The sequence below is a fragment of the Mauremys reevesii genome, linkage group 1 (assembly GCF_016161935.1).
Source record: "Mauremys reevesii isolate NIE-2019 linkage group 1, ASM1616193v1, whole genome shotgun sequence".
In the NCBI taxonomy this organism is placed as follows: Eukaryota; Metazoa; Chordata; order Testudines; family Geoemydidae; genus Mauremys; species Mauremys reevesii.
In genome coordinates this window covers 149,785,510-149,799,115 of record NC_052623.1, presented here as the reverse complement: position 1 = coordinate 149,799,115, position 13,606 = coordinate 149,785,510, and the positions used below count along the sequence as shown (strand labels likewise).

Below are 13,606 nucleotides of genomic sequence, written 5' to 3'. Positions count from 1 at the left end.
CTAGAACAAGCATTGCTTGAGTCGCCTGCTTCTGTTCCTCACGCCACCTCTCCTCCCATTCGCTGTGTGAGCGCTGGTACAGAGAGACTTTCTCCCTCCACTGCCTCTGCTGGTCCGCCTCGGCTAGGTAGCAGCCCACACATTCATCGAAAATCGTGTCCCTTGTCTTTTTCTTTTGCCGCCTAATCTTCGCCAGCCTCTGCGAGGGGGATGCTGTGGAAGGTCTGGAGACAGTGGAAGCTGTGAGATGGGAAACAGTTAGTGAATTCCTTGCAAAGATACTTTTTTGCGAACAATTAACTGAGTCTAGGCTGTCTCTGTGAATTTTTGGTTGAGACCCCTGTGCCTGCTGTTGCACAAATCATTTGCGCGGTGGATTCTGGGTAAATGTCGCCAGTCATTCCTTCCTCCGGGAAAGCAATGGCAGACAATCATTTCGGGCACGTTTTCCATGAAATGCCCTGGCACACGCCATAGCGTGGCAACAATGGACCCTATTTTGCCTTTTGTGTACGTCACCGTATGTGTACTAGATGCCGCTGACAGAGGCGGACCAGCAGCGCTACACAGCAGCATGCTTTTGCTTTTGCATGACAGCAGCGATGGTTACCAGGCATACTGCACCGTCTACCATACCATGAACTGGTAAGAAGACGGTAATAAGATGGTCATGGTTACCTGTCCTTTTGCACTGCGCCATTTGGTGCAGTCATAAGTGCCCCTGGCCAATCAGCCAGGGGCGCAAAAGCAAAATTTGGGAATGACTCCCCGAGTCAATCCCTCCTTTTTGGGTATCTAAAAATAGAATCAGTCCTGCCTAGAATATGGGCAACTGGACTAGAGAACCACTGTATCATAGAACCAGAGAGCACAGCTGCTCTCTGTCCAATCATGCATAAATTTTGAGCTGAATGCTATTTACAGGGTGTGCTCCTGAAACAACCCCAGCTGTTCATCCCGTTCTTCCCCCAGCCTTCCTGGGTTCCAATACCATTGTCCCCCCACTTGTCTGATGAAGTAATATAGAATGCATGAATAAGACACAGGTAGTCGTTTGTGAGAAATGAGTGGAAGGAAGCCTCCAGCTGCAATGATAGTCCAGAGATGACATTAAGGGGTGTGGAGGAGGGAGCCAATCATCCCTCTGCTAGTCCAGGGGCAATTGAATCTTTTCTTTACAATGAAGGGTGGGGGCTGATGGAGCTCAGCCCCCTGTTGCAATGATGAGGACGGTTACCAGCCATACTGCACCATCTACCATGAAAAATTAGGACCAGGCGACCTTGATCGACCTGTCCCAAGCAAGTTGGTATGGTTGTTATGGTTACCAGTCCTTTTGCACTGCCCCATGTGCCAATAGGCTGATGATGAGGACGGGTAGCAGTCCTATTGTACCATCAGCCACCCATGGCGGGGTGGGAGGAAGGATGTTGTTGTTGAGTGCTGCAGCAGCGCGTCTATCTGCAGCATTCAGTACAGATACGGTAACATGTAAAAGAGTCAACAGAGGATTGTTTTCCTTTAACTTCTGGGGTGGGCGCGTAAAGTGCCGAGCTATGCCCCGACCCACCGCGGACACTGTGTTTGACCCTAGAAGCATTTGGAGATCAGCCAAGAATGCAAATGCTTTTCGGAGACAGCAGGAACTGTGGGATACCTTGCGTCCTCGTTCCCCCCTCCCTCCATGAGCGTCCATTTGATTCTTTGGCTTTCCGTTACGCTCGTCACGCAGCTGCGTGCTGAGTCTGTGCTATGCCGTCTGTCCGTTTATTTATTAAAAATACTTTGGACCAGGCGTAACGTAACAGTTCTTCCCCTACTTAGATGCAGGAGTATCCGAGCGAGATAACCGTGAGGACGGGCACTGAAGGAGATAGAGAGCGCATGCTGCGTGAAATCTAGCACGAACCACGGACCTATGCAGCCGTGCTCTGGGAGGCAGTGCTCCCTGAATACCGCATGAAAGCCTCGCGCGGAAAAGTGTGCTATCACGGAGCACCCAATAAGGCAACTCTCCCCAGGAACCTCCTGCTGATGCTTATCGATTAACGGCAGGAGAGCTTCGTGGAGTTCTCCCAGGAGGATTTCTGTTCTATCACCATATATACAGAGACCTCCTTTTCACACACTTCAGATTCCTGTTATATTAAGAATAAAAGTTAACATGGTTAAAGCACTTACCGACTGCTCCTACCCCTGATTCAGGATCCGGGTTCCTGGCCGGGGAGGGTTGGTAGGGGATCTCCGTGACGGTGATGAAGAGATCCTGGCTGTCAGGGAAAGCAGTATTGTAAGCGCTGTCGCCTGCCTCGTCCTCCACAAACCCTTCCTCATCTTCCCCGTCCGTGAACATCGTCGAGGAACTGTCCGTCGACACTGTCCCATCATCAGAGTCCATGGTCACTGGTGGGGCAGTGGTGGCAGGCTCCGTAGCATCCGTTGGCCGCTTTGATTTTTTGGTAGGCTTGTCTGGGGTCCTTGATTTTCACGCGGCACTGCGTTGCATGACGGCTGTATCCTCTGTCTGTATCATGGCTTTGGAGACCTTCTCGTAGGTCTTTGCATTCCGTTTGTTGGAGCGCAGCTCCGAAAGCACAGACTACTCGCCCCCCACACCGATCAGATCGAAGAGTTCCCAGTCAGTCTATGCCGGGTCCCTCTTTCTATTCAGAGATTACATGAACTCCTCTGCTGGAGAGCTCTGCATTGCTGCCGGTGCTGCTGAGCTCGCCCCGATGTCCAACCACAAAATGAGATTCTAACTGTCCAGAAAGGAAAAGGAATTCAAATTTTCCCGGGTCATTTCCTGTGTGGCTGGTCAGAGAATCAAAGCTCGGACTGCTGTCCAGAGCGTCAACAGAGTGATGCACTGTGGGATAGCTCCCGGAGCTACTAAGTTCGATTTCCATCCACACCTAGCCTAATTCGAACTAGCCATGTCGAATTTAGCGTTACTCCACCTGCTGGGGTGGAGTACCAAATTCGAACTAAAGAGCCCTCTAGTTCGAATTAAATGGCTTCCTGGTGTGGACGGTTGAGCGGTTAGTTCGAATTAACGCTGCTAAATTCGATTTAAAGTCCTAGTGTAGACCAGGCCTTATAGATCTTAAGGCCTGAAGTTTGACTTCTTGTATAACACAGGCCATAGAACTTCACTCAGGGATTTCAGTATCAAGCCCACAACTTCTGTTTGAGTGGTCACCTCTCTTTCAGAAAGATATCCAATCTTGATTTAAATATTTAAGACGGTGGAGAATCCACTATGTGTCAAGGTAAATTGTTCCAACAGTTAATTACCCTCACAGTTAAATTCACACCTTGTTTTTATTCTGATTTATCTACTATCACCTTGCAACCAGCAGATCTTGTGGTCACGCTGTCTGGAGAGGTTCATGAACATAAGTGCCAACCTCAGGGCAGACTGTCAAAAGTAGGGCAGAGATCCCCAAACTGGTGGTATGTTCTATAATTAGATTTCACCAACCCAGTAACAAATGTGAACTCCTGGATCACAGTAACACTTTTTCACTATGAAGCAGGTTTTTCAGACTTCAGATCATTCTTGTAGCTCTTTTCTGAACCCTTTCTAATTTGTCAACATTCTTTTTTGAAGTGTGGACACCGGAACTGGACAGTGTACTCCAGTGATGGTCTCGCTAATTGTGACAGAAAAAAACCCTTCTATTCTCACCCTATACACCATTGTAATAATCTCTGTACAAAATATGCCATGTGAGGTATCATTTGGAAATGAATAACATGCAGGTCAATAATACTGTATCTTGGTAAAATGTATGTAGCAACATTATATGTAAAGTTATGAATTGCCCCTGTATGATGATGTTAGCACGTGTTCAAAACTAGACAGCCGTGCCTAAGCAAAAGTTGTTAAACAGGTCTATCCTAAACAAAGGAATGTGTGTTTACTTCAATTTACATAAGTAGTAAATGGGGTCCTCAAAGCAGCAGGGGGAGGAGATGACAGGAAATAGAACAATTTGCATTTTAGCAAACACAAGTGGGGGAGGAAAGAGCATGGAGCTTCCTTCACCTCCATACTCCATGCTGCTTTCCTCATTGTTTGGATAAACTTTGCTTTGAGGGGTAACCTTCAAAATAATCCACTTCAAATGTTGACTGGACTATAAAAGAAAGGGGCAGAGAGCCCCAAGTTATCTCTTTCACCTAAGAAGACAAAGGCACCAGCACTTTTGGGTTTCTGGGAGAGATCCTGACCAAGGAAAGGATCAGTCACCATCTTGCTGCACGAGAAAGGCCATCTTCAACAAAACCTTGAATCAAAACTTGCTAGATTAAATTTTAGATGCATGTTTTCAGTTTTATTTGCTTCTAACCATTTCTACCTTGATCTCTTATACTTAAATTCACCTAAAACCCTATCTTCTTTTCTTTTGCTTTATTTTTAATCTAAACCAATCCAGTGTTGTGTTTAAATTGAACTGTTTGGTGTCTACAGTTAAAATAACAAATTGTTGAATATTGACTCCTAACAGAAGCACCAAATGTTAATACCTGAACTATCCAGGAGAGAGCTAGACATTGCAGGGCACCTGTGTTTTGGGGAAATCCAGGAGTAGGAGTGTGTTGGGGTTACCCTGCAACTAGTAACCCAGGCTGGTGGAAGCCAGAGTGGGGCTGTAGACAGGCTGCTGGGGTCAGAGCTGCTGAACCAAGACTGTGTAGCACACAGATACTCAAGGTGCGACCTGCATGCTAATAGGCTGGTCGTGAGCAGCCCAGTTATAAGCTACAACAACAAAGCATTCTGAGGCACCCACTGTTATGGGGCAGGTGGTAACGCAGCCCAGAATGTGACACTCATACAGAATAAAAAGATAGTGGCTGCCCAGCTACAGAATGAGTCATGTGGGGGCAAGGAGACAAAATATGAGGAGAGTTCTCCTGACTGTGATCAATCGCCAGTACATGTAAGGGGTGAAGAGAACAGATACACCAAAATGCAGGATTCCAAGTCAAATCATTCCATGCTCTTAGAGAAGAAATGGAAAACCTCCAATCGCTCACAATTTCCTTAGACTGAATTTGGCCAAGTTATTTTTTTCCTTTGAGGATACAATTGTCTACCATAATTTATCAGCACGTGGGTTAAATTGTACTGCTTGGAAAAATGGCTAAAAGAAAGTTTAAAAATCCATAAATGTATAAAAATATTAAAACTAAAAAAAGACATCACATCATCATTTAGTTTTTCTTTGGCAGTGGTATGTGATCTCTTTGGAAAACTCCAGTATACAATGCAAACCATGGGAAGAATATGACCCAAATTAAAGCCCGTAGTTAATCATTCAATGAAGGTTCAGAGGACACAGGAAAACTCATTGTAAAGTTTTCTTTAATCATGAAGAATAGCATTTTTCATGCACTTGACTGGAAATAGAAAAGATTAATTGTATATGGGAAAAAGTACTATTTTCATTTTCCATTTCAGCATTGCAGTTTTAATTTATCATCTCTAGTAACTTTTCTGTGTTTGTCAGTTTCACTTCTATTTTCTTAAAAGTTAATTGGAAACCGAGGTTTCAACAATTTACGACCATTTCAGGCTTCACCTTTAAACTCTTCCTTCTCTAGCCACCTTTCCTGCACCAACTGGATGAAATCATGGCTCCGTGGAAGCCAATGGCAAACCCCCCATTAATTTCAGTATGGCCAAGATTTCATCCTATGCATTAATTTGAGGTGCCATCAGCAACCTCAAAGAAACCTAGATATATTTATTATTTGTTTTTTAATTTCTATAGGTAACAAGGGATGTTTATGCCATCTCTGTTGTTGACTGAGAATGTGACATAATTATAAACGGATTGTATTATGCCCCATCAAGAAACTACATTTACATACAGTTTACACTGAGCACAAGCCTGTACTCATATATGGCATTTACATACTCATCAGAAAGGGATTGTGTGTGTGTGTAATATAAAAATAAAATACATCAAGTTAAAACTGTTTAAAAAGTCTTTCATTTTATATTTCCTAGAAAAGGAATAGGCAACATCGTGACTGGTTGCATAATATAGAACATCCCTATTTACATAATTACCAAATAGGAAAGGTGAATGGATTGCTTAACAGACCCATTCAGTTTAATTGGTTTTTGCTCTGCATGTTGCTTAGGTTACAGACGCAATTAAGATTATATTAAGCAAAGGAGCAGTTTACCTGGATCAAAGCCAAACAATGCTTGGGGCTTAGTTACTTGATCATTGTTATTAACAGAGGACAGGATCCAGTGTATATTAATAATCCACGCTATTATTGTTTTTCTGGCATGTAATTTTCTCCATAACAAATATACTCCAGATATTTGTGAACTAGCAATTGATGAGAGAAATACACAAACTGTTGCAGTGAACAGCTATCTGGCTTTCGGCATCAGGCAAATGAGCCTGTGTTTGACTTACCCATTGGAAACTCAGTTGGAGCTATGAACAATATATTTTTAAATTAACAGAATCTGTTTGGATTCACTTTGAAAAACGTTCCAGTCTGATTAATTTTTTTAAAAATCATTTATCCAATCATGCTTTCTGCTCCCAGCCTTTGGAGTTTGAGAAAACTAGGATGCAGACCACTGCCTATCATGCTGACCAACATCATCTTATCACTTTTGTGTACTCCCTGCAGTTTGTCTGTATCCACCCATTGTCGATTGTCTTGCACTTAGATTGTAAGCTCTGTGGGGCAGGGACTGTCTTTTTGTTTTGTGTTTGTAGAGCACCTAGCACAATGGTGTTCTTGGCCATAACGGAAGCTCCCAGATGCAACAACAATAAAACAGGGCTGCCCAGAGGATTCAGGGGGCCTGGGGTCTTCGGTGGTGGGGGCCCCCGCTTCGGCAGTAATTCGGCGGTGGGGGGTCCTTCCACTCCGGGACCCACTGCCAAAGTGCCCCGAAGACCCGCGGCGGGGAGCCCCCACCACCGAATTGCTGCCGAAGTCCTGGCACTTCAGCGGTGGGTCCTGGAGCGGAAGGACCCCCTGCCGCCGAATTGCCTCCGAAGACCTGGAGCGGAAGAAGCTCCGGGGGCCCAGGCCCCACAAGGGTTTTCCAGGGCCACCGGAGCGAGCGAAGGACCCCGCTCCAGGGGCCCCGAAGAACTCTCGTGGGGACCCCTGTGGGGCCCAGGGCCTGGGGCAAATTGCCCCACTTGCCCCCACCCCCCCGGGCAGCCCTGCAATAAAATAAGTTGATGCTAACAGTTAAAAAATAAACAACCATTCATTTGGGTTTTTCAATAGGAAAACCTCCAGCATCATTGGTTTTGTCCAACCATGATGTTCTGTAGTTTTACTAAGAAGAACATAGAATGGTACTGAAATATTTATTTCAAATAGCCAAAGTGAACATTCAAAATATATTCAGAATGAAATGAGAACATTTTAAATGTCATATTCAGAATATAGTTTGTCCATCTACATCCACATCTGGCTCCATTTACTAGCCAGAGCAGTTACAAAGGTTGCGTGAGTTATCTGAACAATAGCTCATTACAACAATAAAACTCCCCTTAGAATTTTTGTCTACAAAAGCCTCAGTCATGCAAGGTGCAGAGCACCTTCAGCTCCCATTAAACCAGTGAGACGAGAGAGCGTGCAGTACCTTGCAAGATCAGACTTTGAGATGCCAGATTTTGAAGTGCTCAGAACCCACAATTGGGCCCAGATTTTCAAAAGAGCTCATTTTTCTTTCAAGCTCGTAACAAAAGTCCAGGAGCGAAATCATAGCCCCACTGAAGTCAGTGGGACTAGATTTGCAGAAGTGTTTAGTGCCCAGCAGCTCTCATTGTGGCACTTACGTCCAGATTTCAACAGAGTTCAGCATGCAGTGTGCTGAGTTATTTTGAAAATATGGCTACTTATTTTAGTTCCTAAATGGGAGCTGAAGTCCTTTTGCAAATTCTGAGCTAACTTCACCCACGTTGGCCATTCATATATATGGGTTGGTTTCCAGAAGGGACAAGAGGAGGGTGTGACAGGTTCCCCTCAGGGTGCCACCTGGAACTTGGGTACCACTGAGCCCCCTGACTCACCAGCCTGGGCTCCCTCTCACACTGTACTGCTGTGACAAGCTACAAAGCCCTCCAGGCAGTGGTGAGCTTGAGCCGGTTCGCGGGACCCGGTTGTTAAATTTAGCAGCCCTTTTAGAACCGGTTGTTCCAGGACAACCAGTTCTATAAGGGCTTTATTTAACAAAAGCTCTGGCCCAAGCTCACTTCCCCCTCCTCTCCTGCTCCGCCCCCCTTCTCCTCCCTCTCCCCTGCTTCCCGCGAATCAGATGTTCGTGGGAAGCCTGAACAAGCAGCAGGCAAGCTGGGGCGCGGGGGGGGGAGGGAGGGGAGGGGAGGTGCGGCTGGCTCAGCAGTTCCCGGTCCCAGAGCGCAGCTCCCTCCATCCTGGTCCCGCCGAGTTCCCCAGCTTCGGCTCCACAGCTCCAGCCCGGGCCCCGTGGAGCCGGTGCTGGTTCTGGCTCCCGCGGTTGCGGTTCCAGCCCGGCTTGGGCCCCGCGGCACCGGCGCTGGTCCCGGTGCTGCGGCTCTGGCCGGTCCCAGGCGCTGATGCTGGGCCCGGCCCCACGGTTGCAGCTCCGGCGCTGGTCCCGGCGCTGCGGCTCTGGCCGGTCCCGGGCGCCGGTGCTGGGCCTGGCCCCACGTTTGCAGCTCCAGCCGGTCCCGGGTGCTGGCTCTGGCCCAGCTGGTCCCGGGCGCCGGTGCTGGCTCTGGCCCGGCCAGTCCCTGGTGCTGGGCCCGTGCCCCGCGGCTCCAGCCCAGCCCCCACGGTTGCGGCTCCAGCCCGGGCCCCACGGTGCTGGCACCAGTGCTGGATCTGGCCCGGCTGGTCCCGGGCGCTGGTGCTGGTCCTGGCCCCCGTGGTTGCAGCTCGGGCCCCGCAGCGCCAGTGCTGGTCCCGGCCCCCGTGGTTGCAGCTCCAGCCCAGCTCGGGCCCCGCAGCACCAGTGCTGGTCCTGGCGCCGCAGCTACGGCCCAGCCCGGCTCGGGCCCCATGGCGCTGTGCTGGTCCCGGCCGAGCGGCTCCAGGCAGCGCTGTAAGAGAGCAGGGAGGGGGTGTTGGAAGAGGGCAGGGGAGTTTAGGGGGTTGTGTGTGGAGGGGTGGATGGGGTGGGGCGGTCAGAGGGCAGGGAACAGGGGGATTGAATGGGGGCAAGGGTCCTGGGGAGGCAGTCAGGAAGGAGCAGGGGTTGGATGGGGTGGCAAGGGGCAGACGGGACAGGGAAGGGGGGTGGATAGGGCACGGGTCCCGGGGGGGGGGCTGTCAAGGAATATGGGGGGGTTGGATGGGGCAGGAGTCCCCTGGGGGGGCATGACCCCCCCCCTGGGGTGAGGAGGAGGGAACCGGTTGTTAGTATTTTGGCAGCTCATCACTGCCTCCAGGCTGCACTTTCACCAGCATACATACAAGTAGGGACACACCCAGCAACAGTTGCAAGCAGGCACTCTGACCAGCCCCTGCATGGGAAAGCTACTCCAAAGCTCCTCAGTATGCACCCCCCTCTGGAGTAAAATTATACCGTTTTGCGCTGTACAGGGAACTGTACCGCATAAGCTCATAAAATTCATCCTCTCCCTCAATGTGGAGAGGAATATACAACAGCCTTTTGCCCCTGAGTTATGAGTCCCACATGCTGGTTAAGATAAAGCAAAAACAAGTTTGTTAACTACAAAAGACAGATTTTAAGTGATTAGAAGTGATGGCAAACAGATCAAAGCAGATTACCTAGCAAATAAACAAAAAACGTAAATTAAGCTGAATATATTAAATAGATTGGATATGAATAACAGGTTCTCACCTTAAGCGATGACACAAACAGGCTGCAGATTCTTAAGGGACAAGCTGCACTTGCTTTACAGCTTGGAATCCCCAGGTGTTTTATGCACAGGCTAAAAATCCCTTTAGCCTGGGTCCAGCACTTCCCCCAGTTCAGTCTTTGTTCCTCAAGTGTTTCCAGGAGTCTTCTTGGGTGGGGAGTGAAGAACAACTGATGATGTCACTCCCCGCCTTATATAGGTTTTGAATATGGTGGGAACCCTTTGTTTCAAAGCTTGGTTCCCAGACCCGTCTGTGGAAAAACACTAACATCCCAAAATGGAGTCTAGAGACATGTGATCACATCACATGTCTTTGCAGAGAAGAAGGTTGTCTGTAGCGTTCTCAGGAAGGCTCCCTAGGTGGGAGATAAGCATCTCCTAAGGCCTATTGTTTTTTCTAAATGGCTCATTGCCTTCAATAGGCCCTTCCCTACCCAGCTACCTAGACTGAAAACATCTTGTCTAGTGTGCGTTATCCAAGTGTAACTACATTTGAAATATAGATACATAGTCAATATTCATTACTTCAGACACAAAAATGATACATGCATACAAATAGAATAATAATATTCAGCAAATCTAACCTTTTCAATGACATTTCACATGACTTATTTTGCATAAAATACATTATAATCATATCATTATAATATCATTGTGAAGAATATTGGGTGCAGTGTTGCTTCATTGTAGGAACTTTACATTCTTAAGCACTAAGGGGGTTGGAAAACCGCCCCCGGATTTAGAGCGGCTGAAGTGGTTCCCACCCCCCCACACTTCCGGTCAGGAGACACACAGATTAAGCGCCGACCAGGTGTTTACTACTGGAGTACGCAGTGCATAGAGCACCAATCAGGAGAGGGGGCGAGAAGTTGGATTATGTTAGTACATGCGCATAATAGAATGATTTATGTAACCATTATAATAAAAGGACGTGGAAAACCCCCGCTTGGAGCGCTCCACTGGAACAGACTGACGGACTTGGCTTTATTCATTGCAACACTTCATGTTGTTACTTTTTCAGCTTTTTACTTTACTTTTTAATAATTGTAAGATTATTGATCAGCTAGGAAAAGTAGATTTATTTAACCTTTCTTCTTCATAATAATAATTAAAAAAATGACCTACCCTCAAATACGGATTTGAATATACACCACACTAAAACAGCTGCTAACAATCAATTTCTGTACTCATGAGTAAGATTTTCTATAACCTTGGGAACCAGCTATGTCAGACTAGAACCAATTAAAAGTGAAACGTACATTCCCTTAACCTTGGCGATGAATATGCTGCATAGGAAAAATATTGTCACTTCAATTCCCTTCACGCTAACTATGGCTGAAAAAAAATACAAGAAGAATTGTACTCAGTTGCCTTGTCTTATCAACCACAGTGGAAAAGAAAAGACTCACCAGGTCTTTCCTGGACAGGAGAATTTGCAGAATTAGAGCTACTGTTTTAATGTCCTGCTAGTTAGTTTCAGCATCCATGATGTTACTACGGTGTCTGATCTGCAAAAGAGATCGTAGAGGTGTAAAAAGTATGAATTGGGAATGCTAGGAAGTCAATGACTTAAGCCACATGACTCAATATCTTCCAACATGATATTTTCAACATCATGTATGAAAAATTAACTACCTTTAACACTCTAGGGAATTGTGACTAATTCCCCAGTGCACTCCACTGAAAGTCCACCTACTATGGATCTGAATGTTCTGTTGATGTTCAAGAAGACAATGAAATGCAAGGTGCAAGAGAACATAAAAATAGCCATACTGGATCAGGCCAATGGTCTGTTGAGCCCAGCATCCTGTCTTCTGACGGTGGCTGTTGCCAGATGCTTCAGAGGAAATGAACAGAACAGGGCAATTTATCAAGTGATCTATCCCCTGTCATCCATTCTCAGCTTCTGGCAGTTAGAGGTTTAGGGACACCCTAGAGCATGGGAGTGCATCCCTGACCATTTTGGCAAATAGCCATTGATGGGCCTATCCTGCAGAAACTGATCTAAAACCAAGATATAATTTTGGCCTTCACAATATCCCCTGTCCACAGGTTGACTGTGTGTTGTATAAAGAAGTACTTCCTTATATTTGTTTTAAACCTGCTGCCTATTAATTTCATTGAGTGATGTCTGGTTCTTGTGTTAGGTGAAGGTGTAAATAACACTTCATTATTCAATTTCTCCACATTATTCATGATTGTATAGACCTCTATCATATTCCCCCTTAGTTGTCTCTTTTCTAAAATGAACAGCCCTAATCTTTTCTTAATCTCTCCTCCTGTGGAAGCTGTTCCATACCCTTGATTATTTTTGTTGCCCTTCTCTGAAGCTTTCGATTTCTAATATATCACTTTTGATATGAGGCCATCAGAACTGCACACTCAAGGCGTGGGTGTACCCTGGATTTGTACATGGGTGTTACGATATTTTCTCTTATTACCTATCCCTTTCCTAATGGTTTCTAACATTCTGTTAACTTTTTTTATTGCTGCTGCATGTTGGGAAGATGAGTTCAGAGAACTATCCACATTAACTCCAAGATATTTCTTGAGTGGTAACAGCTAATTTAGACCCCATTATTTTGTATGTACAGTCAGGATTATATTTTCCAATGTGCATTACTTTGCATTTATTAGTACTCCGTTTCATCTGCCAGTTTGTGGCCCAGTCTCCAAGTTTTGAGAGATCCCTTTGTAACTCTTTGCAGTCTGTTTTGGTTTTATCTATCTTGAGTAATTTTGTATCATCTGCAAACTTTGCCACCTGACTGTTTACCCTTTTTCCAGATCATTTATACATTAAACAGCACAAGTCCCAGTTCAGATCCTTCAGGGTCCCCACTATTTACCTCTCATCACTGTGAAAACTGATCATTTATTCCTACCCTTTGTTTCCTATCTTTTAACCAGTTGCCATTCCATGAGAGGAACTTTCCTCTTATCCCAGGACTGCTTACTTTTCTTAAGAGCCTTTGGTGGGGGACCTTGTCAAAGTCTTTCTGAAAGTCCAAGTACACTATATCCACTGGATCATCCTTGTCCACAGATTGTTGATCCCTTTAAAGAGTTCTAGTAGATTGATGAAGGATGATTTCCCTTTACAGAAGCCATATTGACTCTCCTCTGACATATGGTGTTCATCTGTGTGTCTGAATTCTGTTCTTTACTATAGTTTTAACTAATTTGCCTGGTACTGAAGTTAGGGTTACCAGCGTCTAATTGCCATTGTCACCTCTGGAGCCTTTTTAAAAAATCAACATTACATTAGCTACCCTCAGTCATTTGGTACAGAGGCTGATCTAAGTGATAAGTTACATGCCACACTTAGTAGTTTTTCAATTTCATATTTGAGTTCTTTCAGAACTCTTGGGTAAATACCATCTGGTCCAAGTGACTTATTACTCTTTGATTTATCAGTTTGTTCCAAAATGTCCTCTATTGACACCTCACTCTGTGGCAATTGCTCAGATTTGTCACCTAAAAATGGCTCATGTAGGAATCTCCCTCACATCCTCAGCAGCATAATCTGAAAACATTCTTTTCCAGAGATATTCTGACAGGAGACATGGGGTGAGTTTAAGGAGGCTTCACCTCGTTTTACTTGCAAAGTTCTAATGTTTATCATATAATGATACCTGGAGGTTAAAAAAATGAACAAACAAACAGAGTGATATGAACATTTTTAGAAACATTTTTTGTTCTTCCTGTCTAAGTAGTTTTTTAGCCCTTTGCACCAG

The 13,606-nt window shown here is 45.7% G+C and overlaps 1 long non-coding RNA gene across 3 annotated transcripts in view; it reads right to left on the bottom strand.

Moving 5' to 3' along the window:
* LOC120373177 overlaps positions 1-13,606 on the bottom strand; it is a 111,991-nt gene that overhangs the window by 3,549 nt on the left and 94,836 nt on the right. For all 3 annotated transcript variants that reach the window (XR_005585432.1, XR_005585433.1, XR_005585435.1), the window contains exon 2: positions 11,279-11,377. This is a non-coding gene — a long non-coding RNA (uncharacterized LOC120373177). The remainder of the gene's footprint in view (positions 1-11,278; positions 11,378-13,606) is intronic.